Source organism: Mya arenaria, chromosome 13, assembly GCF_026914265.1.
Source record: "Mya arenaria isolate MELC-2E11 chromosome 13, ASM2691426v1".
In the NCBI taxonomy this organism is placed as follows: domain Eukaryota; kingdom Metazoa; phylum Mollusca; class Bivalvia; order Myida; family Myidae; genus Mya; species Mya arenaria.
Window position 1 is genome coordinate 10,178,982 of NC_069134.1, and position 22,453 is coordinate 10,201,434.

A 22,453-nucleotide genomic window follows, 5' to 3' on the forward strand; every position below is an offset into this window, starting at 1 on the left:
TCGTGCTGTGTCTCTCGTTCAGTGTCGTGCTGTGTCTCTCGTTTAGTGTCTGTGCAGTTTTGTGTCGTGTTGTGACTCTCGTTAAGTGTCTGGATTGTTTTCTGTCGTGTTGTGTCTCTCGTTAAATGTCGTGCTGTGTATTTCGTTCAGTGTCGTGCTGTGTCTCTCGTTCAGTGTCGTGCTGTGTCTCTCGTTCAGTGTCGTGCTGTGTCTCTCGTTCAGTGTCGTGCTGTGTCTCTCGTTCAGTGTCGTGTTGTGACTCTCGTTAAGTGTCGTGCTGTGTCTCTCGTTCAGTGTCGTGCTGTGTCTCTCGTTCAGTGTCGTGCTGTGTCTCTCGTTAAGTGTCGTGCTGTGTCTCTCGTTCAGTGTCGTGTTGTGTCTCTCGTTCAGTGTCGTGCTGTGTCTCTCGTTTAGTGTCGTTCTGTGTCTCTCGTTCAGTGTCGTGCTGTGTCTCTCGTTCAGTGTCGTGCTGTGTCTCCGTTAAGTGTCGTGCTGTGTCTCTCGTTAAGTGTCGTGCTGTGTCTCTCGTTAAATGTCGTGCTGTGTCTCTCGTTTAGTGTCGTGCTGTGTCTCTCGTTCAGTGTCGTGCTGTGTCTCTCGTTCAGTGTCGTGCTGTGTCTCTCGTTAAGTGTCGTGCTGTGTCTCCGTTAAGTGTCGTGCTGTGTCTCTCGTTCAGTGTCGTGCTGTGTCTCTCGTTAAGTGTCGATCTGTGTCTCTCGTTTAGTGTCGTGCTGTGTCTCTCGTTTAGTGTCGTGCTGTGTCTCTCGTTCAGTGTCGTGCTGTGACTCTCGTTAAGTGTCGTGCTGTGACTCTCGTTCAGTGTCGTGCTGTGACTCTCGTTCAGTGTCGTGCTGTGACTCTCGTTAAGTGTCTGTGCAGTTTTGTGTCGTGTTGTGACTCTCGTTAAGTGTCTGGATTGTTTTCTGTCGTGCTGTGTCTCTCGTTAAGTGTCTGGATTGTTTTCTGTCGTGCTGTGTCTCTCGTTAAGTGCCTTTGTTATTTTGTGTCTTGTTGTGTCTGTCGTTAAGTGTCTGTGTTGTTTTGTGTTATGTTGTGTCTCTCGTTCAGTGCCTTTGTTATTTTGTGTCGTGCTGTGTCTGTCGTTAAGTGTCTGTATAGTTTTGTGTCAGGCTGTGTCTCTCGTTAAGTGTCTGTGTAGTGTTGTGTCGGGTTGTGTCTCTCGTTAAGTGTCTGTGTAGTGTTGTGTCTTGTTGTGTCTCTCGTTACGTGTCTGTGTAGTGTTGTGTCGTGTGGTGTCTTCTTCGATTAGTGTCTGTGTTGTGTTATGTCGTGTTGTGTCTGTGTAGTGTTGTGTCATGTTTTGTCTCTTGTTAAGTGTCTTTGTAGTGTTGTATCGTGTTGTGTCTCTCGTGATGTGTCTGTGTAGTGTTGTGTCATGTTTTGTCTCTTGTTAAGTGTCTTTGTAGTGTTTTGTCGTTTGGTGTCTCTCGTGATGTGTCTGTGTAGTGTTGTGTCGTGTAGTGTCTCCTTCGATTAGTGTCTGTGTTGTGTTATGTCGCGTTGTGTCTCTCGTGATGTGTCTGTGTAGTGTTGTGTCATGTTTTGTCTCTTGTTAAGTGTCTTTGTAGTGTTATGTCGGGTTGTGTCTCTCGTGATGTGTCTGTGTATTGTTGTGTCATGTTTTGTCTCTTGTTAAGTGTCTGTGTAGTGTTGTGTCGTTTTGTGTCTCTCGTTATGTGTCTGTGTAGTGTTGTGTCATGTTTTGTCTCTTGTTAAGTGTCTTTGTAGTGTTATGTCGGGTTGTGTCTCTCGTGATGTGTCTGTGTATTGTTGTGTCATGTTTTGTCTCTCGTTAAGTGTCTGTGTAGTGTTGTGTCGTTTTGTGTCTCTCGTTATGTGTCTGTGTAGTGTTGTGTCATGTTTTGTCTCTTGTTAAGTGTCTGTGTAGTGTTATGTCGTGTTGGGTCTCTCGTTATGTGTCTGTGTAGTGTTGTGTTGCGTTGTGTCCTTCGTTAAGTGTCTGTGTAGTGTTGTGACGTGCTGTGTATCTCGTTCAGTGCCTTAAGGCTCCAACCTTGTGCATTTAAACATGATATTCGACTATTTGGCGTGTTTCAGGAGTTTATATTGTGTATTTTCCACTCCCTGCGGACCCGCAATGTGCGAAGATAAAATATCCCTGAAGTTGGCAGCCATTTCGTCAGAGGAGAGCGATAGAAATCGAGTAAAATGCTAGTAAGATTACGTAAAAAATTGTGTTCTGAAAAATTGCACATGCTTATTTGCCGAAATATCATTAAACGTGGAATTATTTGAACGTTACATATACTAGTAGCCTTATATCCAGTCTTTGTTAAACACTCATGACATTGTTCGCGCTGTCATTATGTGCTAAATCCGCTGCTGAAATCGAAAAGTCGAGTAAAGTGATATGTCTTAGTTCACATAAAAATAATGGTGTAAATGTTTTAAAACTATACCATTTAGTGTTTTGCGACATTTCAAGGCGTGTTTTAAAAACGAACTACATGTATTATGAAGGATTTTTGTCTTTTTTTATGTGTGTTTTTTCGGGTTTTAAAACATGTATTTCTGAAATTTCCGTGTTGAAAGAAAAGACAACATTCATGGTAAGGTAAAACTAGATTACCGCTTTAATGGCAAAATGAAGTGTTTTAAATTTAAAGACGCGTTTTATCCCAATATAATGAGGGCAAACTTCGCGCGATTTCGTCTTAGGACAGCGATAGAAATCGAGTTACATTCTAGCAAGATTACGTTAAAAACTTGTAGTTCTTAAACATTTTACATCTTATCTTCGCTTAAAAGTCATTAAACATGGAATAATGCGAACATTACATATACTAAAAGCCTTGTATCCAGCCTTGGTTAACTATCATAATGTATCTGGCACTGCCAGAATGTGCTTGATCTGCTAGCCGCTGTTGCAATCGAAAAGTTGAGTAAAGAGATATGTCTTAGTTCACTGGGAAAGAACGGTGTAGTCGTTTTAAAGGTATGTCACACTGTTAGGCGTTATCGTCACGCTACCACGCTGCCAGACTGCCAGGCTGCCAAGCTGCCAAGCTGCTACCTTAACGCTGCTTTAAGACTGAGCTGCTAGCTATACGCTGATAATCTGTCAGGCTGCTGAGCTACTATCTTCACGCTACCACGCTGTTGGGCTGCTAACTTTACGCTGCCATGCTGCTAATATTAAGCTGCCAAGCTGCTGGGCTGCTAAGTTCACGCTGCCAGACTGCTGGGCTGTTAAGTTCACGCTGGCAGACTGCTGGACTGCTAACTTCACGCTGCTAATCTGCAAGGCTGTTTGGCCGCTAACTTTTCGCTGCCACGCAGTCATGCTGCTAGCTTCACGCTGGGCTGCTAACTTCACGCTGAACTGCTTGATTGGTTTTTTGAAAAAAAAATATGTTTATAATCGCTTCGGAATGATAATTTGTGCATAAAACAATTCATTTATCGTTGTTTTAGAAGGAAATGCATATACAATTGCTTTGAAAACAAATTAGGACACTAAGCCGCTATGCCACCAACTTCACGCCGCTAGGCTTCTTGCATCACGCCGCTTGGCCGCTAACTTCACGCCACCAGGCCGCTAACTTGACGCTTCCAAGCCGCTTACTTCACGAAGACATTATTGATAAATGTTCGGATAAGTGGGAATAAGTGTAAGACTATGGAGCCATGCAAACTGGTTAAAGCCCCCAGTAGACTCGTGTTCCAGTGAAGTCGTTTTTCACTGACCGATCCAAAGCTGTAATCCCATTATTCATCGGTGAAGCTATTTTGATGCGTGTGCGCTATGTGTGTGGTGTTTGTATTTGTGTATGTGTTGTATGTATGTTTGTGTCACTAGTTCAGTGCCGTTTGGTCCCTTACCTTGTGCCTCTAAACAGAGTAAAAAAATACTGTTTTCGGCTTCTGGGCTTGTCCCTGTAGTTTCCATTGTTTTGATGAAACCTCGGCGTTAGCGGTTAAAAAAAACAGCAACTTAACAATAAGCTATTGTTTTAACTCAGGGAACATATAACAAAAAATATGTCAATGCCTTTGAACACGTATCGTAAATACAATCAAAATTAAAAAAGAAGGATATAGGAAAAACATTATTTTGGTTATTTTTCACAGCTTGAGCTTAAAATGACCATGACCTTGAAATGGCTGAAATGAGCTGGAACTTGACTTAGGAGAGGTCAGCCTGATTCCGCCAAACGCCCCGCACCCCGGGGACATTCTAGGTTAGGCCCATTGCCCGCTATTTTCGGCGCGAAAACAAAACCACATCATTCACTCGGCAGGGTCACCTGGAAGGTAAAACACGGCCCATTTCACCCGCTAACCGCGGAATACAAACCCGGAGCTTGAGGCCGTGGCTACAATTGACGGTTAATGCTAAACGACATCCAGTATCTGGAGGAGGCGGAGTCAAGGGCAGTTGTTTGTGTGACGTGTGCAAACGTCACAAAATCAAAATGGCTACCAAATCGACTAATGAGAATAATGTTTTTACGGCGTATGGACTATGGTCTACCGATTAAATATGCCAACGAACTAAATTTCGATTAGAAATAATCGAAAACGTCTTCCTTTGTCAATGCCAAAGATAGTAGATTTGAATAACCAGGTATTAAATTACATTGTAATATAAATTCGAGGTATTATGTAAACAGTAAAGCATGTCGTCGAGCGCATATTTAATTTATTATTAATATTAATTATCATCTAAATTCATCGGTTTGACAATTCATGGCAAACTAATATTAACTTATTATCTTTGTAATAGTCTATAGAAATAGTGTAGAAGGTCACTATATGTAGAGCTCCGGTCTAGATCGCACAGTTCTAGTGTGTTCCTATTATGCGTTTGCTAGGACAACAAGTGGTTGAAATAAACAAAAGCCAGCAAGCCCTGCAGTTGTTAATTAACATAAGCCATCAAGCCCTGCACTTGTAAAATGTCATCCAGGCTTGCGCAAATTCTTGATTCTATATTGCCTCGTATACATGTCCCTATTATGTGTCTGGTAGCCGGAGGTCACTATGTATTCACCCTGACCTAGTATGTCCCTATAATGTGTCAACTAGGGCGACAACCAGTATCCAGAAGTCACTTTGTAGTCAACTTTGACAAAGTATCTCCCTATTATGTGTCTCCTTAGGCGACAACCAGTATCCGGAGGTCACTATGTATCCAGCTCTGTCCTAGTTTGTCTCTATAATGTGTTGACTGTTATCTGGAGTTCACTATGTATTCATCTCTGAGCTAGTATGTCCCTATTTTGTGTCTACTTGGGCGACAACCAATATCCGGAGGTCACTATTTATCCAGCTCTGACCTAGTATGTCCCTATAATGTGTCTACTAGGGCGACAACCAGTATCCGGAGGTCACAATGTATTCCTCTCTGACCTAGTATGTCCCTTAAATGTGTCTACTAGGGCGACAATCAGTATCCGGAGGTTACTATGTATCCAGCTCTGTCCTAGTTTGTCCCTATAATGTGTCTACTAGGGCGACAACCAGTATCCGGAGGTCACTATATATTCATCTCTTACCTAGTATGTCCCTATAATGTGTCTACTAGGGCGACAACCGGTATCCGGTGGTCACTATGTATTCATCCCTGTCCTAGTATGTCCCTATAATGTGTCTACTAGGACGACAACCAGTATCCGTAGTCACTATGTGTCCGGCTTTCACCTAGTATGTCCCTATAATGTGTCTACTAGGGCGACAACCGGTATCCGGTGGTCACTATGTATTCATCCCTGTCCTAGTATGTCCCTATAATGTGTCTACTAGGGCGACAACCAGTATCCGGAGTCACTATATATTCATCTCTTACCTAGTATGTCCCTTTAATGTGTCTTCTAGGGCGACAACCAGTATCCGGTGGTCACTATTTATCCAGCTCTGACCAAGTATGTCCCTAAAATATGTCTACAAGGGCGACAACCAGTATCCGGAGGTCACTATGAATCCGGCTCTGACCTAGTATGTCCCTATAATGTGTCTACTCGGGCGACAACCAGTATCCGGAGGTCACTATGTATCCAGCTCTGACCTAGTGTGTCCCTATAATGTGTCTACTAGGGCGACAACCAGTATCCGGAGGTCACTATCTATCCGGCTCTGACCTAGTATATCACTATAATTGACCTAGTTTGTCCCTATTATGTGTCTGCTAGGGTGACAACCAGTATCCGGAGGTCACTATATATTCATCTCTTACCTAGTATGCCCCTATAATGTGTCTACTAGGGCGACAAACAGTATCCGGAGGTCACTATGAATCCGGCTCTGACCTAGTTTATCCCTATAATGTGTCTACTAGGGCGACAACCAGTATCCGGAGGTCACTATGTATCCAGATCTGACTTAGTATGTCCCTATAATGTGTTTACTAGGGTGACAACCAGTATCAGGAGGTCACTATCTATCCGGCTCTGACCTAGTTTGTCCCTATAATGTGTCTACTAGGGCGACAACCGGTATCCAGAGGTCACTAAGTATTCAGCTCTGACCTAGTATATGTCTACAAGGGCGGCAACCAGTATCCGGAGGTCACTATGTATACGTCGCTGTCCTAGTATTTCCCTATAATATGTTTACTAGGGCGACAACCAGTATCCGGAGGTCACTATGTATTCATCTCTTACCTAGTATGTCCCTATAATGTGTCTATTAGGGCGACAACCAGTATCCAGAGGTCACTATGTATTCATCTCTTACCTACTATTTCCCTATAATATGTCTACTAGGGCGACAACCAGTATCCGGAGGTCACTATGTATTCATCTCTTTCCTAGTATGCCCCTATAATGTGTCTACTAGGGCGACAACTAGTATCCGGAGGTCACTATGTATTCATCTCTTACCTACTATGTCCCTATAATATGTCTACTAGGGCGACAACCAGTATCCGGAGGTCACTATGTATCCAGCTCTGACCTAGTATGTCCCTATAATGTGTCTACTAGGACGACAACCAGTATCCGGAGGTCACTATGTATTCATCTCTGACCTAGTATGTGTCTACTAGGGCGACAACCAGTATCCGGAGGTCACTATGTATTCATCTCTGACCTAGTATGTGTCTACTAGGGCGACAACCAGTATCCGGAGGTCACTATGTATTCATCTCTTACCTAGTACGTCACTAAAATATGTCTACTAGGGCGACAACCAGTATCCGGAGGTCACTATGTATTCATCTCTGACCTATAATGAGTCTACTAGGGCGACAACCAGTATCCGGAGGTCACTATGTATTCATCTCTGACCTAGTATGTGTCTACTAGGGCGACAACCAGTATCCGGAGGTCACTATGTATTCATCTCTTACCTAGTATGTCCCTATAATATGTCTACTAGGGCGACAACCAGTATCCGGAGGTCACTATGTATTCATCCCTGACCTAGTATGTCCCTATAATGTGTCTACTAAGGCGACAACCAGTATCCGGAGGTCACTATTTATCCAGCTCTGTCCTAGTTTGTCCCATAATGTGTCTACTAGGGCGACAACCAGTATCCGGAGGTCACTATGTATCCAGCTCTGTCCTAGTTTGTCCCTATAATGTGTCTACTAGGGCGACAACCAGTATCCGGAGGTCACTATGTATCCAGCTCTGTCCTAGTTTGTCCCTATAATGTGTCTACTAGGGGGACAACCAGTATCCGGAGGTCACTATGTATCCAGCTCTGTCCTAGTTTGTCCCTATAATGTGTCTACTAGGGCGTCAACCAGTATCCGGAGGTCACTATGTATCCAGCTCTGTCCTAGTTTGTCCCTATAATGTGTCTACTAGGGCGACAACCAGTATCCGGAGGTCACTATGTATCCAGCTCTGTCCTAGTTTGTCCCTATAATGTGTCTACTAGGGCGACAACCAGTATCCGGAGGTCACTACCGGGTATGTATCCAGATCTGTCCTAGTTTGTCCCTATAATGTGTCTACTAGGGGGACAACCAGTATCCGATGGTCACTATGTATCCAGCTCTGTCCTAGTTTGTCCCTATAATGTGTCTACTAGGGCGACAACCAGTATCCGGAGGTCACTATGTATCCATCTCTTACCTAGTATGTCCCTATAATGTGTCTACTAGGGCGACAACCGTTATCCGGAGGTCACTATGTATCCATCTCTTACCTAGTACATGTGTATGTCCCTATAATATGTCTACTAGGGCGACAACCGGTATCCAGAGGTCACTAAGTATTCAGCTCTGACCTAGTATATGTCTACAAGGGCGGCAACCAGTATCCGGAGGTCACTATGTATACGTCGCTGTCCTAGTATTTCCCTATAATATTTTTACTAGGGCGACAACCAGTATCCGGAGGTCACTATGTATTCATCTCTTACCTAGTATGTCCCTATAATGTGTCTATTAGGGCGACAACCAGTATCCGGAGGTCACTATGTATTCATCTCTTACCTACTATTTCCCTATAATATGTCTACTAGGGCGACAACCAGTATCCGGAGGTCACTATGTATTCATCTCTTTCCTAGTATGCCCCTATAATGTGTCTACTAGGGCGACAACTAGTATCCGGAGGTCACTATGTATTCATCTCTTACCTACTATGTCCCTATAATATGTCTACTAGGGCGACAACCAGTATCCGGAGGTCACTATGTATCCAGCTCTGACCTAGTATGTCCCTATAATGAGTCTACTAGGACGACAACCAGTATCCGGAGGTCACTATGTATTCATCTCTGACCTAGTATGTGTCTACTAGGGCGACAACCAGTATCCGGAGGTCACTATGTATTCATCTCTGACCTAGTATGTGTCTACTAGGGCGACAACCTGTATCCGGAGGTCACTATGTATTCATCTCTTACCTAGTACGTCACTAAAATATGTCTACTAGGGCGACAACCAGTATCCGGAGGTCACTATGTATTCATCTCTGACCTATAATGAGTCTACTAGGGCGACAACCAGTATCCGGAGGTCACTATGTATTCATCTCTGACCTAGTATGTGTCTACTAGGACGACAACCAGTATCCGGAGGTCACTATGTATTCATCTCTTACCTAGTATGTCCCTATAATATGTCTACTAGAGCGACAACCAGTATCCGGAGGTCACTATGTATTCATCCCTGACCTAGTATGTCCCTATAATGTGTCTACTAAGGCGACAACCAGTATCCGGAGGTCACTATTTATCCAGCTCTGTCCTAGTTTGTCCCATAATGTGTCTACTAGGGCGACAACCAGTATCCGGAGGTCACTATGTATCCAGCTCTGTCCTAGTTTGTCCCTATAATGTGTCTACTAGGGCAACAACCAGTATCCGGAGGTCACTATGTATCCAGCTCTGTCCTAGTTTGTCCCTATAATGTGTCTACTAGGGGGACAACCAGTATCCGGAGGTCACTATGTATCCAGCTCTGTCCTAGTTTGTCCCTATAATGTGTCTACTAGGGCGTCAACCAGTATCCGGAGGTCACTATGTATCCAGCTCTGTCCTAGTTTGTCCCTATAATGTGTCTACTAGGGCGACAACCAGTACCCGGAGGTCACTATGTATCCAGCTCTGTCCTAGTTTGTCCCTATAATGTGTCTACTAGGGCGACAACCAGTATCCGGAGGTCACTACCGGGTATGTATCCAGATCTGTCCTAGTTTGTCCCTATAATGTGTCTACTAGGGGGACAACCGGTATCCGATGGTCACTGTGTATCCAGCTCTGTCCTAGTTTGTCCCTATAATGTGTCTACTAGGGCGACAACCAGTATCCGGAGGTCACTATGTATCCATCTCTTACCTAGTATGTCCCTATAATGTGTCTACTAGGGCGACAACCGTTATCCGGAGGTCACTATGTATCCATCTCTTACCTAGTACATGTGTATGTCCCTATAATATGTCTACTAGGGCGACAACCGGTATCCGGAGGTCACTATGTATCCATCTCTTACCTAGTATGTCCCTATAATATGTCTACTAGGGCGACAACTGGTATCCGGAGGTCACTATGTATCCATCTCTTACCTAGTATGTCCCTACAATATGTCTACTAGGGTGACAACCAGTATCCGGAGGTCACTATGTATCCATCTCTTACCTAGTATGTCCCTATAATGTGTCTACTAGGGCGACAACCGGTATCCGGAGGTCACTATGTATCCATCTCTTACCTAGTATGTCCCTATAATGTGTCTACTAGGGCGACAACCGGTAACCGGAGGTCACTATGTATCCAGCTCTGACCTAGTATGTCCCTATAATGTGTCTACTAGGGCGACAACCAGTATCCGGAGTCACTATATATTCATCTCTTACCTAGTATGTCCCTTTAATGTGTCTACTTGGGCGACAACCAGTATCCGGAGGTCACTATGTAGTCATCTCTGACTTAGTATGTGTCTACTAGGGCGACAACCAGTATCCGGAGGTCACTATGTATTCAGCTCTGTCCTAGTTTGTCCCTATAATGTGTCTACTAGGGTGACAATTATTATGTGTTTCATTTGGCGACAACCAGTATCCGGAGGTCACTCTTCCTCTCTGGCCTAGTATGTCCCTAATGTGTTGACTAGGGTGACAACCAGTATCCGGAGGTCACTATGTATTCCTCTCTGGCCTAGTATGTCCCTGATGTGTTGACTAGGGTGACAACCAGTCACTTTATGTTTGGTTAGTGCTCACTAAGCCGGACAAGTAGGTTTCATTGTACTTTGATTTTCTCCACAACACAAGACCACACTCTAGTTAAAGTTGAATGTTAACAAGCTTTTGCTATTACTCATTTTGCAGTTGGACACATTTGTTTGAAGTTGTGGATCTTGAGACTCTGGAGCAACTCTCGTTGTGTCATGATGGTAGGGGACACAGGGCTGGCTTCTTTGTGGAGATGGTTGTTGTCACAGAAAGGAGCGAGGACAAGTCACACATAAGGCACGTGTTCCAGTGCGGCCCCTGGCTGGACTCGCACAACGATAACTGCCACATGGAGACGATGCTGAGAATGATTGGTAAGTACTTGGCTGAGAATGATTAGTACATACTTGGCTCAGAATGTACTTGGCTGTGAATTATTTATAGACCTCTCCTCAGAATGATTGGTACACACTTTGTTGAGAATCATTGGTATGTACTTGGCTTAAACTATTTGGTACATACATTGTTTAAAATGATCAGTACTTACTAGACTCAAAATGTTATTTATAAAGATTATGCGCTGTTCTTGCGTAAGAAACGTTGTTTAATTTTGTAGTGTACTGTTCTTCGAAAATTTTGTGATGCTTTGATGGAATTAAAAAATAATGTTTTAGTGAATAAAAGTAATAACGTTCAGATGTCATTAACACAAAAACAACCATCAACAAAGGAAAAGAAAAAATCCAGTTCACACTTAATAAACTTTTATTTCAAAAACCATTTCAACTGAAAGTTACCAAAAACAAAACAAAACTGAAAGTTTGAGGTAGATCACCACCTTTTGATTAACAGTAAATCAGGCACCCCCAGCATGATTGTGAAAGAAGAATTTATTCACTAGCCATTCAACAGTTGTTTTATTAATCCTAAATTAGGTTGCTCATGTACAGTGACTGTGAAGACTAGCGAGGGTAAAAGGACGGCCACCACAGGGAAGGTGCAAATCACCATGTATGGCACCAGTGGCCACACTGCAGCCCTCCTCCTCTCATCTTTAGAACCTGGGACTCTGGCATTCACTTCCGGGGTCAAGTCTGAGTTCCATATCAGCACCGGGCAGGTTTGCTGAGTAACCAAGATCCGACTAGAATGTGACAACTCTGGCTCTAACCTGACTGGAGGCTTGATTATGTATGATATTGCTGATTTTATTGTGCATTCCTTTTGATTAACTTAAGCCACTAGAAGCTAAGTATAATGATCATTATGAGAATCGTGATTTGTACTAACATACATCGCCCTAAAATCCTATAATGGGCCATAGTTCTATATCTGTTCTGTAAATAATACATGACATCTGAGATTGTTATTTAGCCTATATACTAATTCTCTGTCTTGCACTTTGTCTTTGTACTTAGGTGTGAATGTATGATGAGGATAGCAGTGATAAGCTTATGTACTTCGTCGACCACTGGCTTGCCCTTGACAAAGTTGATGGTTCAATCTGTAGAGGACTACCAGCAGTACGTAAAGGCACCCCTAGCCTGCCAGGTCTATTTAAATATTTCTTGTACTTAAAGCTGCACTCTCACAGATGCATAAATATCTGCATACCAATGATAAAAGAATGTTGAAGATCAGATCAGACTTTAATATTTCTGTTTCATGGCTTTAAAAAGCGTTACTAACGGTTTAAGAAAAATGCACAAAACATCAATTTTTGAACTTAATATGAAAATCTGTGATCTATTTTTTTGTCAGGAGTCTTGTATAACTGGTTTCCATGCATTTTCGCAAAAAAGTGGCTCATTCCAAGACAAAAAATAAAAAAGTTGTCAAAATGTTCAATCTGTGAGAGTGCAGCTTTAAACTTCCCACATAATGTTGGGTATTAAGTACTGGTATTAATGTTAATTGCTTTGTATCAAGAAAGAATTCATTTGATTTTTTGGAGTTAGCTTGTGTCCTCTACTGCGTTTATACAGTATAAATGCTCAAACAAATCTTAAGTGTTAGTAAACAGGCATTTGTTGACAAGCCTGTTTGCGGTGAGTGAGACATAGTTATCACAATGGGGGTTCTGTGTTTTTGCGTGCATGCATGTGTGTCCGTAGGTAAATGCAGACTGAATTTGTCCCAGCTGTCTCTTGACTGTGCATTATAGGATTTTCTAAAAACTTGCCATGAAGGTCCACCATGGTGAGGTGGTGTGTTTCGCGCACAAGAAGCAGGTCTGTATGTCAAAGGTCAAGGTCATGATTAGAGGTCAAAGGTTGAAATGATCCTTGTCTGGGCTGTATCTTGACCATGCATTATAGGATTTTCAAACAACTTGCCATGAAGGTACACCATGATGAGGTGGTGTGTTACACAAAAGACCAAGGTCTGTTCATTAAAGATTAAAGTCACACTTACAACTTAAATGTCAAAATGAGTACTGTTGATGGGACTGGTTTAGACTAATCCATATCAGGGCTGTAACTTTACCATGCATTATTGGATTTTCAAAAAAACATGCTGAGGCGTAGTGCCACAGCTCACATGTATTTTTCAACTCCATGTTATTCTGTAATGTAATTGCATTGAAGAGAAATATCTGTGTCAAAGTCTCTTTCACATGTCGCCATTTGGCGTATAGTTGTTATCAGCCTGTGATGGGATCATAATTTTGATTCTGAAATTTAAACCATGATTTTCAGTGTTACGCTATGTGGTTGCTGTGACAACAGGAAGTTGGATGCTAGAGTGGACAGTGCAAATTTTTATACTCAATCTGATTGGTGTAGATGGAGATATTGGCTTGAGGGAGGGTACCTCACTGGAGCCATTTCTAAAAGTTGATTCCCTTGGCAGCCTGGACAAACTGACATATTCATTGTTGAAGCCGTTTCTGTTGGGAAAAAAATGAAAATGAAGTGACCTTCGGCAGTCTTGATCAGGTAACTACAAATGTATAGTTTAATATTCCTTTTTGAAAATAAAGTAATTAATGTGAGAAAGTGCTATGTACATCACTTTATTGGTGGATTCCTTGAGCTAGGTTGGTCTGATAAGATTTAAGCAGTATTCAAGATGACAAACATGAAGTGTTTATCCTGTCCAAGTTTAGCTCGACTATTCGAAGAATAAGGAGGACTTTACTACTCACGCCGGCGTCTGGTTAAAGTGTAAGGGCAAGTTGGGATTTTCACTTAAAACTTCAATACCCATCATTTAATTCATTTAATACTTTACAAAATTGTTCAAGGCCATCACATAATGAGGTTAGATAACTCCATATTATCATTTATACATATTATGGCCCCTGATTGACTATGGAACTTAGGTTAAAGTTTTAGGGCAGGTTGGGATATTTATTAATAACTTCTTTATCCTTCATTCAATTGACTTAATTATCCCCCGCCTATGAAATAGGGAGGGGGATATTGAAATGGCGTTGTCCGTCCATCCTTCCGTCCGTCAGTCCGTCTTTCCTTTTGTCCGTCTATCCTTCCGTCCGTCACCTGCGTTTTCTCAGTAACTAGCCGGTATAATTTCATGAAACTTAAAATAAATATGAACCACTATCCTGGAATGATGCCCGTCCAAAAAAAAATTTGATTGGTCAATTGTCCTTGGAGTTATTGCCCTTGATTTTTTGAAAAATGCACATTCACAGCCATTTCTCAGTAAAACCAATGTGCTTATCTTATTCTTTTTGAGATTTTTTTTAACCTTCAAGCACAAACAAGCCATCAAGCACAAACAAGCCATCATTGGCGGGGGGATATCTTTTCACTGAAAATGCTTGTTAATACTTCAACAGTTGTTTGGGACTATTACACAATAAGGTTACATAACTCCATATTATCTTTAATACAAGTTATGGCCCCTTAAGGAACTTAGGTTAAAGTTTTAGGGCAGGTTCAAGTAGGGCAAGTTGGGATTTAATAAAAAAAAATTCTATACCCTTCATTCACTTGACTAAATACGTCACAGAATTATTGATGACCATATTACAACAAGGTTACCTAACTACATTTTAACCTTGATTATAAATTATGGCCCTTGGTTGATTTTTTTTTTATTTCTGTTGCACATCTTATTCCAGGTTTTGACAAAGGGAAAACTATTTATTAAAATGACTTGTGTCATTGTTCGGGCAGGCTAGTGGGAGGGCAGCGTCAAAGTCACCTTATGTATTGAATAATTTTAGCTAGGTTTGGCATCTAGTCACCAAACTTGGTATATAGGAAGAGTTTATGGAGACCTTTCATGGGATTGCGTTTGAGGCCCCTAGGATCAAGGTCAAGGTCAAAGTTACTATTTATAGAAAAATGGTTAGTATTAAATAACTTAGGTAAGGGTCGACATTTTGCGACCAAACTTAGTTTATATATATATATATATGAAGATTTTTCCAGAGACCTTTTAAGAGATTATGTTTTGGGCCCCAAGAGTTATGGTCAAATGCAAATTGTTGGTGTACATTAATCCTATGGGTGAGAACACATCTAAATGTGCCAAGTACAAAAATACTTTTATTATGATATACCATCAATTTCTTGTGTCAGAGTTTAGACCCGTATGCTTTTGACCTTTGATACTTTTAAGATCAAGAGAGCATCATGGGGAAACACCAGAGAAAGGGAATTCAAGACAAAAAAACACCAAAGGATGTGCTTTCAAAGAAAGGTAAAAAAAGGTAAGCCTTTATTGATGAATTATATTAATTTTCACATAAAAAAATCCGGATTGTGCAAGAACTCCAAACATATTCTGGAAGTTAACGAAGATGGCTCTATAGAGATAATGAAATTATATTTTTATGAGGCCAATTCTTTGGATGCTGTTAACACAAATTGTAAGTAAAATGTTCAATTTGTGTTTTGTAAACAAGTGTATTATTACTTCTGGAAGGTTCTTTAATCTTAAGTTTGTGGAAATGGTCTTGATTCAGGCACAAAATGTAAGGTGCCATGGCAATAAAAAATATTTTTTATAAAAAATGATCAAAATATTTGGATGATAAACAGTGAATCACATGGTTTGCCTCAAACTGTATTTGTTTTTGGTTGGTTAATGCAATTTGATATCTACCTTGCAGGTTGCAAAACATGAAAGAAAAGAATGAAACCCTAGTGCAGTTCTTGATGTCTAAGGAAGTCAAGGTAATGTAATTTTTTAGCTCACATGTCACATAGTGACAAGGTGAGCTTTTGTGATCACAATTTGTCCGGCGTCAATCCGGCGTCCGTCCGTAAATTTTTACTTTAAACGACATCTCCTCATAAACCGCTTAGCCAATTTCATCCAAACTTCACAGGAATGTTCCTTGGGTGGTCCCCTTTGAAAATTGTTCAAAGAATTGAATTCCATGCAGAACTCTGATTGCCATGGCAATGGAAAGGAAAAACTTTAAAAATCTTCTTCTCCCAAACCACAAGGCTTAGGCCGTTGATATATGGTAGGTAGGATCACCAAATGGTCCTCTACCAAGATTGTTCAAATTATGGCCCTTGGGTCAAAATTGGCCCCGCCCCGGGGGGTCATGGGTTTTCTCTATATGTTTATAGTGAAAACTTAAAAAATCTTCTCCTCTGAACTTACTTGGCCTAGAGCTTAGATATTTTTCATGATTCATCGTCTAGTGAACCTCTTCAAAGTTTGTTCAAATTATGGCTCTGTGGTCAAAATTGGCCCCGCCCCGGGGGGTCATGGGTATGCTCTATATGTTTATAGTTAAAACTTCAAAAATCTTCTCCTCTGAACTTACTTGGACTAGAGATTAGATATTTGGCATGATTCATCGTCTAGTGGACCTTTACAAAGATTGTTCAAATTATGGCCTTGGGGTCAAAATTGACGCCGCCCCGGGGGGTCATGGGTTTTCTCTATATGTTTGTAGTGAAAACTTCAAAAATCTTCTCCTTTGAACTTACTTGGACTAGAGCTTAGATATTTGGCATGATTCATCGTCTAGTGGACCTCTACCAAGATTGTTAAAATTATGGCCTTGGGGTCAAAATTGGCCCCGCCCCGGGGGGTCATGGGTATACTTGATATGTTTATAGTTAAAACTTCAAAAATCTTCTCCTCTTAACATACTTGGACTAGAGCTTAGATATTTGGCATGATTCATCGTCTAGTGGACCTCTACCAAGATTGTTAAAATTATGGCCTTGGGGTCAAAATTGACCCCGCCCCGGGGGGTCATGGGTATACTTGATATGTTTATAGTTAAAACTTCAAAAATCTTCTCCTTTGAACTTACGTGGACTAGAGCTTAGATATTTGGCATGATTCATCGTCTAGAGGACCTCTACAAAGATTGTTCAAATTATGGCCTTGGGGTCAAAATTGGCCCCGCCCCGGGGGGTTAGGGTATTCTCTATATGTTTATAGTGAAAACTTCAAAAATCTTCTCCTTTGCACTTACTTGGACTAGAGCTTAGATATTTGGCATGATTCATCGTCAAGTGGACCTCTACAAAGATTGTTCAAATTATGGCCTTGGGGTCAAAATTGGACCCGCCCTGGGGGGTCATGGGTATACTTGATATGTTTATAATTAAAACTTCAAAAATCTTCTCCTCTTAACTTACTTGGACTAGAGCTTAGGTATTTGGCATGATTCATCGTCTAGTGGACCTCTACAAAGATTGTTCAAATTATGGCCCTGTGGTCAAAATTGGCCCCGCCCCTGGGCGGTCATGGGTTTTCTCTATATGTTTATATTAAAAAAAAATCAAAAATCTCCTCTGAACTTACGTTGCTTAGAGCTTAGATATTTGGCTTGATTCATCGTCTAGTGGACCTCTACAAAGATTGTTCAAATTATGGCCTTGGGGTCAAAATTGGCCCCGCCCAGGGGGGTTAGGGTATTCTCTATATGTTTATAGTTAAAACTTCAAAAATCTTCTCCTCTGAACTTACTTGGACTAGAGCTTAGATATTTGGCATGATTCATCGTCTAGTGGACCTCTACAAAGATTGTTAAAATTATGGCCTTGGGGTCAAAATTGGCCCCACCCCCTTCGGGGGTCATGGGTTTTCTCTATATGTTAATAGTGAAAATTTCAAAAATCATCTCCTCTGAACTTACGTGGCTTAGAGCTTAGATATTTGGCATGATTCATCGTCTAGTGGACCTCTACAAAGTTTGTTCAAATTATGGCCCTGGGGTCAAAATTGGCCACACCCCGGGGCTGATGGGTTTTCTCTATATGTGTTATAGTGAAAACTTAAAAAATCTTCTTCGAACTCACAAAGACAAGTAACGTCTTAATTTAAACTGGATAACATATTTAGTACACATACCAATTTTCAATATGGGCCACATACAACAATTAATAACAAATATATAGATACACAAGTAAAATCAAGTAGTGACAAGAGCTTAGATATTTGGCATGATATATCATATAGTTGACTTGTACCAATATTGTTCAATCTTTGACCCTGGGGTCAAAAAATGGCCCCATCCGGGTGGTCATGGGTTTCCTTATATATGTATATGATGAAAACTTATAAAATCTTCTTCTCCGAAACCAAAAGGCGAAGGCCTTAGATATTTGGTATGAAGCATTGTTTATTGGACCACTATTAAGATTGTTCAAACTTTAGCCCTGGGGTCAAAATTGGCCACGCCCCGTGTTCATAGGCTTAGGTTTTCAATATTTTTATATAGTCTTATATAATAAAACTTTAAAAATCCTCTTCTCCAAAATATAAGACCTAGAGCTTTCATATTTGGTATATAGTGTTACCTAGTGGACCTACACCAAAGGTATTCAAATTATTGTCCCGGGGTCAAATTGGCCTTGCTCAGGGGTCATTTGTTTTTACATTGTCTTGTCACTTAAACATCTTTTCCTCTGAAAGTAAAGGTCAGAATGACTCCATACTTGATATGTAGCATCCTTACATGGTCCTCTCTCAACTTTGTTCAAATGGTTTTGTTTGGCCCCTTTTAGGGGTCACCAGAGCAAAAGATAGAAAAACCTTTAAACAACTTGATCTTATTAACTGCTTGATGGATCTTCAAGTCTGAAGCATCCTAGCATGGGCCTCTGTCAGGTCTTTTCAAATAATTTTGTTTGGCCCCTTTTAAGGGCCACCAGAGCTAAAATTAGTAAAAAAAACTTAACATTTTCTTCGCATGAACCCCTTGATAGATCTTCAGCAAATTTGGTTTGAAGTGTCCTTGCATGGACCTCTCATAAATTTGTTCACATAATTTTGTTTGGCCCGGTTGCCATGGCAACCTAAAGGAAAATGTCAACAATTGGTTATAATCATCTTCTTCTCCTAAACCGCTTTGACAATTTTGATGAAACTTCATAGGAATGATCCTTGGTTGGTGCTTTTTCAAAATTGTTCAAAGAAATTAATTCCATGTAGAACTCTGGTTGCCATGGCAACCTGAAGGAAAATATAGGCTGTCGTGTCCGCGCTGTGACTTACTCTTATATGGACAGATTTTAAAATGACTTGCCATATGTTTTCGACATACCAAGACAACGTGTCGTGTGCAAGACCCATGTCCCTACCTCTAAGGTGAAAGATACACTAAGTGTTTATTCACAATGGAATGCTGAATATGAGGACATAAAGAGTGTTGGCTGTCATTTAGTATGATTGTTTTTTTTTCTATGCTCAGAGGCAATTTAATATAACTTGCAGTATGTAGTCGACACATAAAGGCAAGATCAACTTTTTATGTACTTGTTCATAGATCAATGTCACATTGGGGGGCATTTGTCACATACTTTGACAGCTCTTGTTCAATATTCTTTGAGAAACAAGCTATATTAATAACAAAGGTTAAACTCTTTCAATCAGGTGAGCGATTTAGGGCCATCATGGCCCTCTTGTTTATAGTTTTACATTTCAACTCAAGCAGATGAATGTTGAACCAAGATCGTTTGATTTTACTGTACATACCATATTTATAAATACATGTTTATTATACACTCTACCCATTTGGCTGTTTATTGAATAATAATAAGTCCAATGTAACACCTGATACATGTGTACAGAATCTATATTATACTCCTGCTTAACATAGTGAATTATTTGAATCAAGTACATATCACATTGACTTTCCCGGTTGCGAAATATTTAATATCATAATAGCCTTAGAGAAACAGCAATGAAACTTTGCACTTATTTTATAGGAAAAAGGCCAGACAACAGTGCAGGGCACACAATGCTTCCAAAAATAGTATATGACACTTATGATCTTCACTGGGCTGACACAGAGAGCCAAGAGAGCCATACAACATAGTGGATTTGGTCCTATTGATGATGATGAACAGGTACATTTGCTGACTTGGCTTACTGAATTTGATAACATTTATGTGTAGATTTGGCTTTTGTTATCCTTTGTGTAAGAGTTTTTAGTTCTAAAATTATTAGGATAAATGCTATCTGATCCTTCTAAGGCAAATATATGTGTCTTATTAGTATCCTATTTTTAGCTCGACTATTCGAAGAATAAGGAGAGCTATCCTAGTCACCCAAGCGTCGGCGTAACCACTTATGTTAAAGTTTGCGTACCACCTCAAATATTTTCAAAGTCCATTGACATATGGCTTTGAAACTTTGCACACTTGTTCACCATCATGCCCCCAACCTGTACACATGAGGGGGTAACCCCATCAAGCATTTTGACACAATTATGCCCCTTTTTCTACTTAGAATTTATGTTAAAGTTTGCGTACCACCTCAAATATTTTCCAATTAAATTTATGTAAATATCTCGGCACATCATGTATTACATTGAAATCTAATCTAACAGTGGAAATAACTGTTTTGGTCTGTGTATTCCTTGGTCTTTAAAAATAGTGTGATACTAAGAAAGTTTTATTTGGTTAATTTTTTTCTATAAGATTTTGTAGGAAATGAAAATGCAAAAATTATAAAGTAAAGATATGATTGTTATTGAATATTATTAATTATAACTGTTATGTTCTGAAAGTCTAAATTCTTATGTAATCTACATATTTTATGTCCAACAGGTGTGAGGTGCACTAAGGAGGAGATTGAGGTCATCATTCATAAGGAGTTTCAGAGCTATCGAAAGGACATACCAAAGTGAATCCATTTCATGATTAATGTCGTAATTTCCCTTTTTAACGGAGAGTGAAACTCAAGGAGGATTTAAACCAGTTAATAGCGCCAAACCTCATGCTTGCCGGGCACCAAAAATATTAAAGGAATGATTTTTTGTGCATTATTAGCAGTGAAATCATTTTACATTTATCGATGCTAAGGAAATCAGTTTCTTACATATCAAAAATGTATTTATTTTGTCTTTGCTCATTGACTTTTATTACCTATTTTTCGGCATGAAATTTGATTTTTTCTTAAATCGTCCATTTGTTGTTGCATGTTTGCATGGTTTATATGATAATAAACACCATGCATAATTGTTTACCATATGAATTAAATTAATTGAAGTTAAAGGCAAACAAGAAGGCAAACAAGGAAACAGGTACTTTTACTGTTTACCATAACAATGTGTGTGTGTGTGTGTGTGTGTGTGTGTGTGCGTGTGCGTGTGCGTGTGCGTGTGTGTGTGTGTGCGTGTGTGTGTCTGTGTGCTTCGTCTACCTTTTATTCCTTTGTATGTTATCTGCCTCCTTTTATCTGTGTGTGAGTGGGTGTGTATATAAGCACATGTGCGTGCGTGATCTCCCTCTAAATCATTGTGTGTACATGCTTGTTCTACCGCTATATTTCTCTTCGTGTTTCTTTGCCTGTGCTTATGCATGCTTCTTCTACCTCTCTAACTGGAGGTGTATGTTCTATTCCTCTGTTGCCCTTAGTGTGTCTGTTATATCTATTTCTATTCGTTCATCTTTTTTTCTCCCTCTATCTTCCTCAGTCTTGTGTTGCCATTCACAGTCTATCATAAATGTTGTAACTTGATACCTGATTGTATAAATATTATGTATAAAACCAATAAAATGATATAACGTTGTACTATTTGCAATTGTATTTCATCACTTGGCCATTTGCATAAGATTTAAGGTTCATGATTGCTTCTTGGTTGTCACCAAAAAGAGCAATATTAGGGAAACATTTAGCCTCCCTACTTGGAGTTAAGGTGTACACCATTTCACCACATTAAAAACGTATAAGTACGGACCCATGAACAGCATCATTTTAAACAAAAATGATAAGGCCCTTTTAAGGGGTATGAAGTGATGGTAATACTACAGTTGCTGATGGACAGACGGACAAAATGTTAATAGAATAATGCCATACATTTATTGACACCACACTCAATTACCACATTGTAAGAACAAATGTCCTCGGTAAACCTCTTAACTATCGAGTCAAAGATGAGCCTATCTAGACCTGCCTACTGCTTGTCGCCTTATTGAAAGCATAATAGAGACATTCTAGTCTTTGTATATGTAATGACCTCAGTCTTCTGGCTCTCTCCTGAGAAGAAATTAATGCGGACGATCTAGTCTCGAACTGAACAAATAATAACATCCGTCTACTGTGTCCCCCTAATAGGCATAGGTACATTAAAGGGAAATACTAGACGTGAGCTGATCATAAAGTGACATCCACCTGCAGGTTGAAGCCATAGGAGACATACTTTTATAATGACATACCAGACCTCAGCTGAACATATTGTGACATCCGCCAATTGGTTGTCGCCTTGCACAATACATTAAAGAGACATTCCAGGCTTAAACTGTAAATATAATGTCGCATGGGAAGACTCTAATACGGAAGCTATAGTCTTTAACTAATTTCACAATGACCTCCGCCTACTGGTTTTTGTCCTAATAGGCTCATAATATGGACATACGAGACTTCAGCTAAACAATGACCTCCGC

At 40.4% G+C, this 22,453-nt stretch overlaps 1 long non-coding RNA gene across 3 annotated transcripts; it reads left to right on the forward strand.

The window, feature by feature from the left end:
* Nucleotides 1–4,445: 4,445 nt before the first annotated feature.
* On the forward strand, nt 4,446–21,579 carry LOC128215580 (uncharacterized). 3 transcript variants are annotated; one of them, XR_008258043.1, is made up of 9 exons: nt 4,446–4,609; nt 10,770–10,987; nt 11,549–11,804; nt 12,032–12,164; nt 13,313–13,552; nt 15,207–15,297; nt 15,700–15,763; nt 19,772–19,912; nt 20,615–21,579. It is a non-coding gene; the product is annotated as an uncharacterized LOC128215580 (long non-coding RNA). The 3 variants fall into 3 exon arrangements; XR_008258045.1 differs by having other exon boundaries at nt 15,207–15,287; XR_008258044.1 differs by having other exon boundaries at nt 12,032–12,136.
* Nucleotides 21,580–22,453: the final 874 nt, after the last annotated feature.